Source organism: Liolophura sinensis, chromosome 12 (genome assembly GCF_032854445.1).
Source record: "Liolophura sinensis isolate JHLJ2023 chromosome 12, CUHK_Ljap_v2, whole genome shotgun sequence".
Classification (NCBI taxonomy): Eukaryota; Metazoa; Mollusca; class Polyplacophora; order Chitonida; family Chitonidae; genus Liolophura; species Liolophura sinensis.
The window spans coordinates 19,182,063-19,195,786 of NC_088306.1; the positions used below are offsets into that span (position 1 = coordinate 19,182,063).

General features: G+C 39.9%; 6 non-coding genes across 6 annotated transcripts; all 6 read left to right on the plus strand.

Annotated features, from left to right (window-relative positions):
- Positions 1–3,159: 3,159 nt before the first annotated feature.
- Trnap-cgg (transfer RNA proline (anticodon CGG)) lies at positions 3,160–3,231 on the plus strand. The gene has a single exon. It is a non-coding gene; the product is annotated as a tRNA-Pro (tRNA).
- A 1,631-nt stretch (positions 3,232–4,862) lies between these two features.
- On the plus strand, positions 4,863–4,935 carry Trnap-agg (transfer RNA proline (anticodon AGG)). The gene has a single exon. It is a non-coding gene; the product is annotated as a tRNA-Pro (tRNA).
- A 1,674-nt stretch (positions 4,936–6,609) lies between these two features.
- Positions 6,610–6,681, plus strand: Trnap-agg (transfer RNA proline (anticodon AGG)). Its single transcript has one exon. It is a non-coding gene; the product is annotated as a tRNA-Pro (tRNA).
- Positions 6,682–8,340: 1,659 nt separating this feature from the next.
- Positions 8,341–8,412, plus strand: Trnap-agg (transfer RNA proline (anticodon AGG)). The gene has a single exon. It is a non-coding gene; the product is annotated as a tRNA-Pro (tRNA).
- A 1,675-nt stretch (positions 8,413–10,087) lies between these two features.
- On the plus strand, positions 10,088–10,159 carry Trnap-agg (transfer RNA proline (anticodon AGG)). The gene has a single exon. It is a non-coding gene; the product is annotated as a tRNA-Pro (tRNA).
- Positions 10,160–11,820: 1,661 nt separating this feature from the next.
- On the plus strand, positions 11,821–11,892 carry Trnap-agg (transfer RNA proline (anticodon AGG)). Its single transcript has one exon. It is a non-coding gene; the product is annotated as a tRNA-Pro (tRNA).
- Positions 11,893–13,724: the final 1,832 nt, after the last annotated feature.

The window sequence follows — 13,724 nt, forward strand, 5'->3', positions numbered from 1 at the left end:
TGATTCTTGCCTTAAGTTCGAGAGGTCAGGCTTTTATTTCCCCGACAAGTCCTTTCTTTTGTTTGATGTGGAAATAGAATTTTACGAAGTCTTTTCTGTATAAGTCTAAAGCCATGTTAAACTTGTGATTCATGAATGCTGCGCACAAACTTGTCCATTGTGTTTCTCATTCAGGTCTCGTTTTTTGCTGGCTTTGATTTTTGTACGACTGTACGACTGGAATTGCCTTTGGGAAGGTGGAAATGGACTGGAGAGGTCAAAACTCTTTCTTTCAACTGATGATAACATGCTCAAGTAACAAAAGTTTATAAACCTTTAAGACAGGTTTATCGAACAGTTGTTTTTTCATTCGATTTATAAGACAGGATACATTCATGTAGTGAGCCAGTGCAAAAGATTTTCACACCTTTTAGCAAGCTGCAAAATAACAGTACAGCAAGTTATAGTGTGTAAATTACAAAGAATAGTAGAGGAATTTTATCGTGCATCATCAACGTTTAATGTCGATGTGACAGTATATTCCAATGAGCGTCCTAGCAATCTTCAGTCTGGCGGCAATCCTTGGACCTAACTGTATTAACCGCGCATATGTAACCAATGAAAACGTACAGCGAATACAAACTGGGATTGACAGCTCGCCAGAAGACATGGCGCTGTACACACCGTGGAGAGCAGAAGCGAATTTTTCAGCGCGGCAGGCAACCAATAGAAGTAGCCACTTTGGGAGGAAGGTGGCCTCTGATTTGCTCAAAGATACAGGATGAGGATCTAGTCCAACAGATTGACAAGATATTGGTTTCAGGGGTCTGTGAAGAATATAAAAGCCTAGTAGGTGTCAAAAGGCATAAAACATAGTATTTCACGAACTGTATTGGAGGCGTTTTGTCAATGCTTTTGTCAAGCTTGAAAAGCCTTCTCGCAGGACATCTCTTTAAAATCCATATATGGTAATTTTAAGACAGACCTGCCGAACTTGTGATGACTTGCTTATGCAAGAAAACATGCAGACTCCCAGACGACGTGAGACGGAGGAAGATCATTGCGTTGGATTTTATGAGAAAACTGCAGACGTTGGGAATGCCTTCGCCCACATGACACGACTTTAACTTGGGCGATAAAACCCCACTGATGGGGATTCTCACAGCTTAGTCGAATTGCACGACATTACAGTCAGCCTTGAGAAGAGTGACGTAATGCATGCGTGACAGCAATTCGGCTTGTTGGTCTAGTGGTATGATTCTCGCTTCGGGTGCGAGAGGTCCCGGGTTCAATTCCTGTACAAAACCGAACGTTTTGTTTGCTCTTTTTTAAATTTACTGAAGGTCTAGCGTGTTGTCACTTTTCATAGACCTAATATCGGGATTTTTCCATTTGGGGACGAAACTGTTGTTGGGGGACATTAATTGTAACTGTTAATGTTTAACATTGCACAGGCGCCAGCTTGAATTTGGGAACCGCTCTTACGTTGATTTGTATATTACTGCCTTTGTCCACTTGAACAGGGTTTTTTTCAGGAAAGAATATTTCACTTCCTCTGTGGTTATATTCTAAAGCAAAAATTGGTTGCATAATTTTACATATCCCATGCAAATTTGTCGAGATAGTAAAACGCAAAATTATAGTTTAGGTGTACTGTCAGTAAACAAAGTTGTACTGCTCTGATATTAAAACGTTTCATCAACAAACTCTTTTAGATAGGTTACTGCACGTCAGAAAAATAAGCGAGTAGGCTTGTTGGTCTAGTATTATGATTCTCGCTTTAAGTGCGAGAGGTCAGGCTTTTAATTCCCTGACAAGTCCTTTATTTAGTTTGATGTGGAAATAATATTTTACGAAATTTTTTCTGTATAAATCTAAGGCCATGTTTAACTTGTGATTCATAAAAGTTGGGCAAAAATTGGCCCAATGTGTTTCTCATTCAGGTCTGGTTTTGTGCTGGCTTTGATTTTTGTACGACTGTACGATTGGAATTGCCTTTGGGAAGGTGGAAATGGACTGGAGGGCACAAAACTCTTTCTTTCAACTGATGATAACATGCTGAAGTGACAAAAGTTTATAAACCTTTAAGACAGGTTTATCGAAGAGTTTTTTTTCCATTCGATTTTTAAGACAGGATACATTTATGTAGTGAGCCAGTGCAAAAGGTTTTTACACCTTTTAGCAAGCTGCAAAATAATAGTACAGCAAGTTATAGTGTGTAAATTACAAAGAATAGTAGAGGAATTTTATCGTGCATCATCAACGTTTAATGTCGGTGTGGCAGTATATTCCAATGAGCGTCCTAGCAATCTTCAGTCCGGCGGCAATCCTTGGACCTAACTGCATTAACCGCGCATATGTAACCAATGAAAACGTACATGGAATACAAACTGTGATTGACAGCTCGTCAGAATACATGGCGCTGTACCCACCGAGGAGTGAGTGGGTGAGTGCTTGGGGTTTAACGTCGTACTCAACAATTTTTCAGTCATATGACGACGAAGGAATCATTAGGGTGCATGTACGTATAATGTGCCTCCTTGTTGCAGGACGGATTTCCACCGCTCTTTTATTTAGTGCTGCTTCACTGAGACGACTTACCGAAGGCAAGTAAGCCCCGCCCGACCCACCGTGGAGACACAGAAGAGAATTTTTCATCACGGCGGGCTACCAATAGAAGTAGCCACTTTGGGAGGGAGGTGGCCTCCGATTTACTCACAGATACAGGATGAGGATCTAGTGCCACAGATTGACAAGAAATTGTTTTCAGGGGTCTGTGAAGAATATAAAAGCCTAGTAAATGTCAAAAGCCATAAAACATAGTATTTCACGAACTGTATTGAAGGAGTTTTGTCAATGCCTTTTTCAAGCTTGAAAAGCCTTCTCGCTGGACATCTCTTTAAAATCCATATATGCTAATTTTGAGACAGACCTGCGGCACTTGTGATGACTTACTTATGCAAGAAAACATGCAGACTCCCAGACGACGTCAGACGGAGGAAGATCATTGCGTTGGATTTTATGAGAAAACTGCAGACGTTGGGAATGCCTCGCCCACATAACACGACTTTCACTTGGGTGATAAAACCCCACTGATGGGGTTGTCACAGTTCAGTCGAATTGCACAATATCACAGTGAGTCTTGAGAAGAGTTACGTAATTCATGCGTGATAGCAATTCGGCTTGTTGGTCTAGTGGTATGATTCTCGCTTCGGGTGCGAGAGGTCCCGGGTTCAATTCCCGGACAAGCCCAAGTCTTTTGTTTGCTCTTTTTTAAATTTACTGAAGGTCAAGCGTGTCACTTTTCATAGACCTAATATCGGGATTTTCCCCCAACAAAACTGTTGTTGGGGGACATTAATTGTAATTGTTAATTTTTAACATTGCACAGGCGCCAGCTTGAATTTGGGAAGCGGTCTTACGTTGATTTCTTTATTACTGCCTTTGTCCACTTGAACAGGGTTTTTTTCAGGAAAGAATATTTCACTTCGTCTGTGGTTACATTCTAAAGCAAAAATTTGTTGCATAATTTTACATATCCCATGCAAATTTGTCGAGATGGCAAAACGAAAACCTTATAGTTTAGGTATAATGTCAGTAAACAAAGTTGTACTGCTCTGATATGAAAACGTTTCATCAGCAAACTCTTTTGAATAGGTTACTGCACGTCAGAAAAATAAGCGAGTAGGCTTGTTGGTCTAGTATTATGATTCTCGCTTTAAGTGAAGCTTTTAATTCCCGAACAAGTCCTTTCTTTAGTTTGATGTGGAAATAATATTTTACGAAGTTTTTTATGTATAAACCTAAAGCCATGTTTAACTTGTGATTCATAAAACCCGGGCAAAAATTTGTCCATTGTGTTTCTCGATCAGGTCTCATTGTTTTGCTGGCTTTGATTTTTGTACGACTGTACGATTGGAATTGCCTTTGGGAAGGTGGAAATGGACTGGAGGGCACAAAACTCTTTCTTTCAACTGATGATAACATGCTCAAGTAACAAAAGTTTATAAACCTTAAAGACAGGTTTATGGCACAGTTGTTTTTTCATTCGATTTTTAAGACAGAATACATTCATGTAGTGAGCCAGTGTAAAAGGTTTTTACACCTTTTAGCAAGCTGCAAAATAATAGTACAGCAAGTTATAGTGTGTAAATTACAAAGAATAATAGAGGAATTTTATCGTGCATCATCAACGTTAAAGTCGATGTGGCAGTATATTCCAATGAGCGTCCTAGCAATCTTCAGTCCGGAGGGAACCCTTGGACCCTAACTGCATTAACCGCACATATGTAACCAATGAAAACGTACAGGGAATACAAACTGGGATTGGCAGTTCGTCAGAAGACATGGCGCTGTACACACCGTGGAGAGCGGTGTGTACAACCACTTTGGGAAGGGAGGTGGCCTCCGATTTACTCAAAGATACAGGATGAGGATCTAGTCCAACAGATTGACAAGAAATTGGTTTCAGATGTCTGTGAAGAATATAAAAGCCTAGTAAGTGTCAAAAGCCACAAAACATAGTATTTCACGAACTGTATTGAAGGCGTTTTGTTAATGCCTTTGTCAAGCTTGAAAAGCCTTCTCGCTGGACATCTCTTTAAAATCCATATATGGTAATTTTGAGACAGACCTGCCGACTTTGTGATGACTTGCTTATGTAAGTAAACATGCACACTCCCAGACGGCGTCAGACGGAGGAAGATCATTGCGTTGGATTTTATGAGAAAACTGCAGACGTTGGGAATGCCTTCGCCCACATGACACCACTTTCACTTGGACGATAAAACCGCACTGATGGGGATTCTCACAGCTTAGTCGAATTGCACGACACCACAGTCAGCCTTGAGAAGAGTGACGTAATGCATCCTTAATAGTAATTCGACTTGTTGGTCTAGTGGTATGATTCTCGCTTAGGGTGCGAGAGGTCCCGGGTTCAATTCCCGGACAAGCCCATATCTTTTGTTTTGATCTTTTTTAATTTACCGAAGTTCTTACGTGTTGTTACTTTTCATAGACCTAAGATCGGGGTTTTTCCTTTTGGGAACGAAACTGTTAATGGGGGACATAAATTGTAATTGTTAATGTTTAACATTGCATGGCGCCAGCTTGAATTTGGGAACCGCTCTTATGTTGATTTCTATATTACTGTCTTTGTACCACTTGAACAGGGTTTCTTTCAGAAAAAAATATTTCACTTCCTCTGTGGTTACATTCTAAAACGAGAATTGGTTGCATAATTTTACATATCCCATGCAAATTTGTCGAGATAGCAAAATGAAAAATTATAGTTTACGTGTACTGTTAGTAAACAAAGTTGTACTGCTCTGATATGAAAACGTTTCATCAGCAAACTCTTTTGAATAGGTTACTGCACGTCAGAAAAAAAAGCGAGTAGGCTTGTTGGTCTAGTATTATGATACTCGCTTTATATGCAAGAGGTCAAGCTTTTAATTCCCGGACAAGTCCTTTCTTTAGTTTGATGTGGAAATAATATTTTACGAAATTTTTTCTGTATAAACCTAAAGCCATGTTTAACTTGTGATTTATAAAAGTTGGGCACAAATTTGTCCATTGTGTTTCTCATTCAGGTCTCGTGTTTTGCTGGCTTTGCTTTTTGTACAACTGTACGATTAGAATTGCCTTTGGGAAGGTCGAAATGGACTGGAGAGGGCAAAACTCTTTCTTTTAATTGATCATAAGATGCTCAAGTGATAAAACTTTATAAACCTTTAAGACAAGATTTTAGCTCAGTTGTTTTTTCATTCGATTTATAAAACAGAATACAATGATGTAGTGAGCCAGTGTAAAAGGTTTTTACACCTTTTAGCAAGCTGCAAAGTAAAAGTACAGCAAGTTATAGTGTGTAAATTACAAACAATAGTAGAGGAATTTTATCGTGCATCATCAACGTTTAATGTCGATGTGGCAGTATATTCCAATGAGCGTCCTAGCAATCTTCAGTCCGGATGCAATCCTTGGACCTAACTGCATTAACCGCGCATACGTAACCAATGAAAACGTATAGGGAATACAAACTGGGATTGACAGCTCGTCAGAAGATATGGCGCTGTACGCACCGTGGAGAGCAGAAGAGAATTTTTCATCACGGCGGGCAACCAATAGAAGTAGCCACTTTGGAGGGAGGTGGCCTCCGATTTACTCAAAGATACAGGGTGAGGATGTAGTTCAACAGATTGACAAGAAATTGGTTTTAAGGGTCTGTGAAGAATATAAAAGCCTAGTAAGTGTCAAAGACTATAAAACATGGTATTTCACGAACTGTATTGGAGGCGTTTTGTTCAATGCCTTTGCTAAGCTTGAAATATCTTCTCGCAGGACATCTCTTTAAAATCCATATATGGTAATTTTGAGACAGACCTGTGGCACTTGTGATGACTTGCTTATGTAAGAAAACATGCACACTCCCAGACGACGTCAGACGGAGGAAGATCATTGCGTTGGATTTTATGGGAAAACTACAGACGTTGGGAATGCCTTTACCCACATGACACCTCTTTCACTTGGGCGATAAAACCCCACTGACGGGGTTGTCACAGCTCAGTCGACTTGCACGACATCATAGTCAGCCTTGAAAAGAGTGACGTAATGCATACGTAATAGCAATTCGGCTTGTTGGTCTAGTAGTATGATTCTCGCTTAGGGTGCGAGAGGTCCCGGGTTCAATTCCCGGACAAGCCTTATGGTTTTTTTTGCTCTTTTTTAATTTACTAAAGGTCTTGCGTGTTGTTACTTTTTATAGACATAAGATTGGGATTTTTCCTTTTGTGAACGAAACTGTTGTTGGTTGACATAAATTGTAATTGTTAATGTTTAACAGGCGCCAGCTTGAATTTGGGAACCGCTCTTATGTTGATTTCTATATTACTGCCTTTGTACCACTTGAACAGGGTTTCTTTCAGAAAAAAATATTTCACTTCCTCTGTGGTTACATTCTAAAACGAGAATTGGTTGCATAATTTTACATATCCCATGCAAATTTATCGAGATAGCAAAACGAAAAATTATAGTTTACGTGTATTGTTAGTAAACAAAGTTGTACTGCTCTGATATGAAAACGTTTCATCAGCAAACTCTTTTGAATAGGTTACTGCACGTTAGAACAAAAAGCGAGTAGGCTTGTTGGTCTAGGATTATGATTCTCGCATTAAGTGCGAGAGGTCAGGCTTTTAATTCCCGGACAAGTCCTTTATTTAGTTTGATGTGGAAATAATATTTTACGAAGTTTTTTCTGTATAAACCTAAGACCATGTTTAATTTGTGATTGGGCACAAATTTGTCCGTTGTGTTTCTCATTCAGGTCTCGTTTTGTGCTGGCTTTGATTTTTGTACGACTGTACAATTGGAATTGCCCTTGGGAAGGTCGAAATGGACTGGAGAGGGCAAAACTCTTTCTTTCAACTGATGATAACATGCTCAAGTGACAAAAGTTTATAAACCTTTAAGACAGGATTTTCGCACAGTTGTTTTTTCATTCGATTTTCAAGACAGAATACATTCATGTAGTGAGCCAGTGCAAAAGGTTTTTACACCTTTTAGCAAGCTGCAAAATAAAAGTACAGCAAGTTATAGTGTGTAAATTACAAACAATAGTAGAGGAATTTTATCGTGCATCATCAACGTTTAATGTCGATGTGGCAGTATATTCCAATGAGCGTCCTAGCAATCTTCAGTCCGGAGGCAATCCTTGGACCTAACTGTATTAACCGCACATATGTAACCAATGAAAACGTACAGGGAATACAAACTGGGATTGACAGCTCGTCAGAAGACATGGCGCTGTACGCACCGTGGAGAGCAGAAGAGAATTTTTCATCACGCCGGGCAACCAATAGAAGTAGCCACTTTGGGAGGGAGGTGGCCTCCGATTTACTCAAAGATACAGGATGAGGATCTAGTCCAACAGATTGACAAGATATTGGTTTTAGGGGTCTGTGAAGAATGTAAAAGCCTAGTAAGTGTCAAAAGGCAGAAAACATAGTATTTCACGAACTGTATTGGAGGCGTTTTGTCAATGTCTTTTTCAAGCTTGAAAAGCCTTCTCGCTGGACATCCCTTTAAAATCCATATATGGTAATTTTGAGACAGACCTGCGGCACTTGTGATGACTTGCTTATGTAAGAAAACATGCAGACTCCCAGACGACGTGAGACGGAGGAAGATCATTGCGTTGGATTTTATGAGAAAACTGCAGACGTTGGGAATGCCTTCGCCCACATGACACCACTTTCACTTGGGCGATAAAACCCCACTGATGGGGATTCTCACAGCTTAGTCGAATTGCACGACATCACAGTGAGCCTTGAGAAGAGTGACGTAATGCATGCGTAATAGCAATTCGGCTTGTTGGTCTAGTGGTATGATTCTCGCTTAGGGTGCGAGAGGTCCCGGGTTCAATTCCCGGACAAGCCCTGATCTTTTGTTTTGATCTTTTTTAATTTATCGAAGTTCTTACATGTTGTTACTTTTCATCGACTTAAGATCGGGGTTTTTCCTTTTGGGAACGAAACTGTTGATGGGGGACATAAATTGTAATTGTTAATGTTTAACATTGCATGGCGCCAGCTTGAATTTGGGAACCGCTCTTATGTTGATTTCTATATTACTGTCTTTGTACCACTTGAACAGGGTTTCTTTCAGAAAAAAATATTTCACTTCCTCTGTTGTTACATTCTAAAACGAGAATTGGTTGCATAATTTTACATATCCCATGCAAATTTGTCGAGATAGCAAAACGAAAACCTTAGAGTTTAGATGTACTGTTAGTAAACAGAGTTGTACTGCTCTGATATGAAAACGTTTCATCAGCAAACTCTTTTGAATAGGTTACTGCACGCCAGAAAAAAAGGCGAGTAGGCTTGTTGGTCTAGGATTATGATTCTCGCTTTAAGTGCGAGAGTTCAGGCTTTTAATCCCCGGGCAAGTCCTTTCTTTAGTTTGATGTGGAAATAATATTTTACGAAATTTTTTCTGTATAAACCTAAAGCCATGTTTAGTTTGTGATTCATAAAAGTTGGGCAAAAATTGGCCCAATGTGTTTCTCATTCAGGTCTCGTTTTGTGCTGGATTTGATTTTTGTACGATTGTACGATTGGAATTGCCTTTGGGAAGGTCGAAATGGACTGGAGGGCACAAAACTCTTTCTTTCAACTGATGATAACATGCTCAAGTGACAAAAGTTTATAAACCTTTAAGACAGGTTTATCGAAGAGTTTTTTTACATTCGATTTATAAGACAGAATACATTCATGTAGTGAGCCAGTGCAAAAGATTTTTACACCTTTTAGCAAGCTGCAAATTAATAGTACAGCAAGTTATAGTGTGTAAATTACAACGAACAGCAGAGGAATTTTATCGTGCATCATCGACGTTTAATGTCGATGTGGCAGTATATTCCAATGAGCGTCCTAGCAATCTTCAGTCCGGAGGCAATCCTTGGACCTAACTGCATCAACCGCACATATGTAACCAATGAAAACGTACAGGGAATACAAACTGGGATTGACAGCTCGTCAGAAGACATGGCGCTGTACGCACCGTGGAGAGCAGAAGAGAATTTTTCATCAAGGCGGGCAACCAATAGAAGTAGCTACTTTGGGAGGGAGGTGGCCTCCGATTTACTCAAAGATACAGGATGAGGATCTAGCCCAACAGATTGACAAGATATTGGTTTTAGGGGTCTGTGAAGAATATAAAAGCCTAGTAAGTGTCAAAAGCCATAAAACATGGTATTTCACGAACTGTATTGGAATCGTTTTGTCAATGCTTTTGTCAAGCTTGAAAAGCCTTCTCGCTGGACATCCCTTTAAAATCCATATATGGTAATTTTGAGACAGACCTGCCGAACTTGTGATGACTTACTTATGTAAGAAAACATGCAGACTCCCAGACGACGTGAGACGGAGGAAGATCATTGCGTTGTATTTTATGAGAAAACTGCAGACGTTGGGAATGCCTTCGCCCACATGACACCACTTTTACTTGGGTGATAAAACCCCACTGATGGGGTTGTCACAGTTCAGTCGAATTGCACGATATCACAGTGAGCCTTGAGAAGAGTTACGTAATGCATGCGTGACAGCAATTCGGCTTGTTGGTCTAGTGGTATGATTCTCGCTTAGGGTGCGAGAGGTCCCGGGTTCAATTCAAGGACAAGCCCTAATCTTTTGTTTCCTCTTTTTTAAATTTACTGAAGGTCTAGCGTGTTGTCACTTTTCATAGACCTAATATCGGGATTTTTCCTTTTGGGGACGAAAATGTTGTTGGGGGACATTAATTGTAATTGTTAATTTTTAACATTGCACAGGCGCCAGCTTGAATTTGGGAACCGCTCTTACGTTGATTTGTATATTACTGCCTTTGTCCACTTGAACAGGGTTTCTTTCAGGAAAGAATATTTCATTTCCTCTGTGGTTACATTCTAAAGCGAGAATTGGTTGCATAATTTTACATATCCCATGCAAATTTGTCGAGATAGCAAAACGAAAAATTATAGTTTACGTGTACTGTTAGAAAACAAAGTTGTACTGCTCTGATATTAAAACGTTTCATCAACAAACTCTTTTAGATAGGTTACTGCACGTCAGAAAAAAAAAGCGAGTAGGCTTGTTGGTCTAGTATTATGATTCTTGCCTTAAGTTCGAGAGGTCAGGCTTTTATTTCCCAGACAAGTCCTTTCTTTTGTTTGATGTGGAAATAATATTTTACAAAGTCTTTTCTGTATAAGTCTAAAGCCATGTTAAACTTGTTATTCATAAAAGCTGGGCACAAATTTGTCCATTGTGTTTCTCATTCAGGTCTCGTTTTGTGCTGGCTTTGATTTTTATACGACTGTACGATTGGAATTGCCTTTGGGAATGTGGAAATGGACTGGAGAGGGCAAAACTCTTTCTTTCAACTGATGATAACATGCTCAAGTAACAAAAGCTTATAAACCTTTAAGACAGGTTTTTCGAACAGTATTTTTTTCACTCGATTTATAAGACAGAATACATTCATGTAGTGAGCCAGTGCAAAAGATTTTCACACCTTTTAGCAAGCTGCAAAATAATAGTACAGCAAGTTATAGTGTGTAAATTACAAAGAAGAGTAGAGGAATTTTATCGTGCATCATCCATGTGACAGTATATTGAAATGAGCGTCCTAGCAATCTTCAGTCCGGAGGCAATCCTTGGACCTAACAGCATTAACCGCGCATATGTAACCAATGAAAACGTACAGGGAATACAAACTGGGATTGACAGCTCGTCAGAAGACATGGCGCTGTACCCACCGTGGAGAGCAGAAGAGAATTTTAGCGCGGCGGGCAACCAATAGAAGTAGCCACTTTGGGAGGGAGGTGGCCTCCGATTTACTCAAAGATACAGGATGAGGATCTAGTCCAACAGATTGACAAGAAATTGGTTTCAGGGGTCTGTGAAGAATATAAAAGCCTAGTAAGTGTCAAAAGCCATAAAACATAGTATTTCACGAACTGTATTGGAGGCGTTTTGTCAATGCCTTTGTCAAGCTTGAAAAACCTTCTCGCAGGACATCTCTTTAAAATCCATATATGCTAATTTTGAGACAGACCTGCGGCACTTGTGATGACTTGCTTATGTAAGTAAACATGCACACTCCCAGACGACGTGAGACGGAGGAAGATCATTGCGTTGGATTTTATGAGAAAACTGCAAACGTTGGGAATGCCTTCGCCCACATGACACGACTTTCACTTGGGCGATAAAACCCCACTAGCAGGGTTGTAACAGCTCAGTCGAATTGCACGATATCACAGTCAGCCTTGAGAAGAGTTACGTAATGTAGGTGTAATAGCAATTCGGCTTGTTGGTCTAGTGGTATGATTCTCGCTTAGGGTGCGAGAGGTCCCGGGTTCAATTCCCGGACAAGCCCTAAGGTTTTGTTTGCTTTTTTTTAAAGCTACCGAAGGTCTTGCGTGTTGTCACTTTTCATAGACCTAATATTGGGATTTTTCCTTTTGGGGACGAAAGTGTTGTTGGGGGACATTAATTGTAATTGTTAATGTTTAACATTGCACAGGCGCCAGCTTGAATTTGGGAAGCGGTCTTACGTTGATTTCTATATTACTGCCTTTGTCCACTTGAACAGGGTTTCTTTCAGGAAAGAATATTTTATTTCTTCTGTGGTTACATTATAAAGCAAAAATTGGTTGCATAATTTTACATATCCCATGCAAATTTGTCGAGATAGCAAAACGCAAAATTATAGTTTACGTGTACTATTAGTAAACAAAGTTGTACTGCTCTGATATGAAAACGTTTCTTCAGCAAACTCTTTTGAATAGGTTACTGCACGTCAGAAAAAATAAGCGAGTATGCTTGTTGGTCTAGTATTATGATTCTCGCTTTAAGTGCGAGAGGTCAGACTTTTAATTCCCGAACAAGTCCTATCTTTAGTTTGATGTGGAAATAATATTTTACCAAGTTTTTTCTGTATAAACCTAAAGCCATGTTTAACTTGTGACTCATAAAAGCTGGGCACAAATTAGTCCATTGTGTTTCTCATTCAGGTCTCATTTTTTTGCTGGCACAAAACTCTTTCTTTTAACTGATGATAACATGCTGAAGTGACAAAAGTTTATAAACCTTTAAGACAGGTTTATCGCACAGTTGTTTTTTCATTCGATTTTTAAGACAGAATACATTCATGTAGTGAGCCAGTGCAAAAGGTTTTTACACCTTTTAGCAAGCTGCAAAATAATAGTACAGCAAGTTATAGTGTGTAAATTACAAAGAATAGTAGAGGAATTTTATCGTGCATCATCGACGTTTAAAGTCGATGTGGCAGTATATTCCAATGAGCGTCCTAGCAATCTTCAATCCGGAGGCAATCCTTGGACCTAACTGCATCAACCGCGCATATGTAACCAATGAAAACGTACAGGGAATACAAACTGGGATTGACAGCTCGTCAGAAGACATGGCGCTGTACGCACCGTGGAGAGCAGAAGCGAATTTTTCAGCGCGGCGGGCAACCAATAGAAGTAGCCACTTTGGGAGGGAGGTGGCCTCCGATTTACTCAAAGATACAGGATGAGGATCTAGCCCAACAGATTGACAAGATATTGGTTTCAGGGGTCTGTGAAGAATGTAAAAGCCTAGTAAGTGTCAAAAGGCATAAAACATAGTATTTCACGAACTGTATTGGAGGCGTTTTGACAATGCCTTTGTCAAGCTTGAAAAGCCTTCTCGCAGGACATCTCTTTAAAATCCATATATCGTAATTTTGAGACAGACCTGCCGAACTTGTGATGACTTACTTATGTAAGAAAACATGCAGACTCCCAGACGACGTGAGACGGAGGAAGATCATTGCGTTGGATTTTATGAGAAAACTGCAGACTTTGGGAATGCCTCGCCCACATAACACGACTTTCACTTGGGTGATAAAACCCCACTGATGGGGTTGTCACAGTTCAGTCGAATTGCTCGATACCACAGTGAGCCTTGAGAAGAGTTACGTAATGCATGCGTTACAGCAATTCGGCTTATTGGCCTAGTGGTATGATTCTCGCTTAGGGTGCGAGAGGTCCCGGGTTCAGTTCCCTGACAAGCCCTAATCTTTTGTTTGCTCTTTTTTAAATTTACTGAAGGTCTGGCGTGTTGTCACTTTTCATAGACCTAATATCGGGATTTTTCCTTTTGGGGACGAAACTGTTGTTAGGGGACATTAACTGTAAATGTTAATTTTTAACATTGCACAGG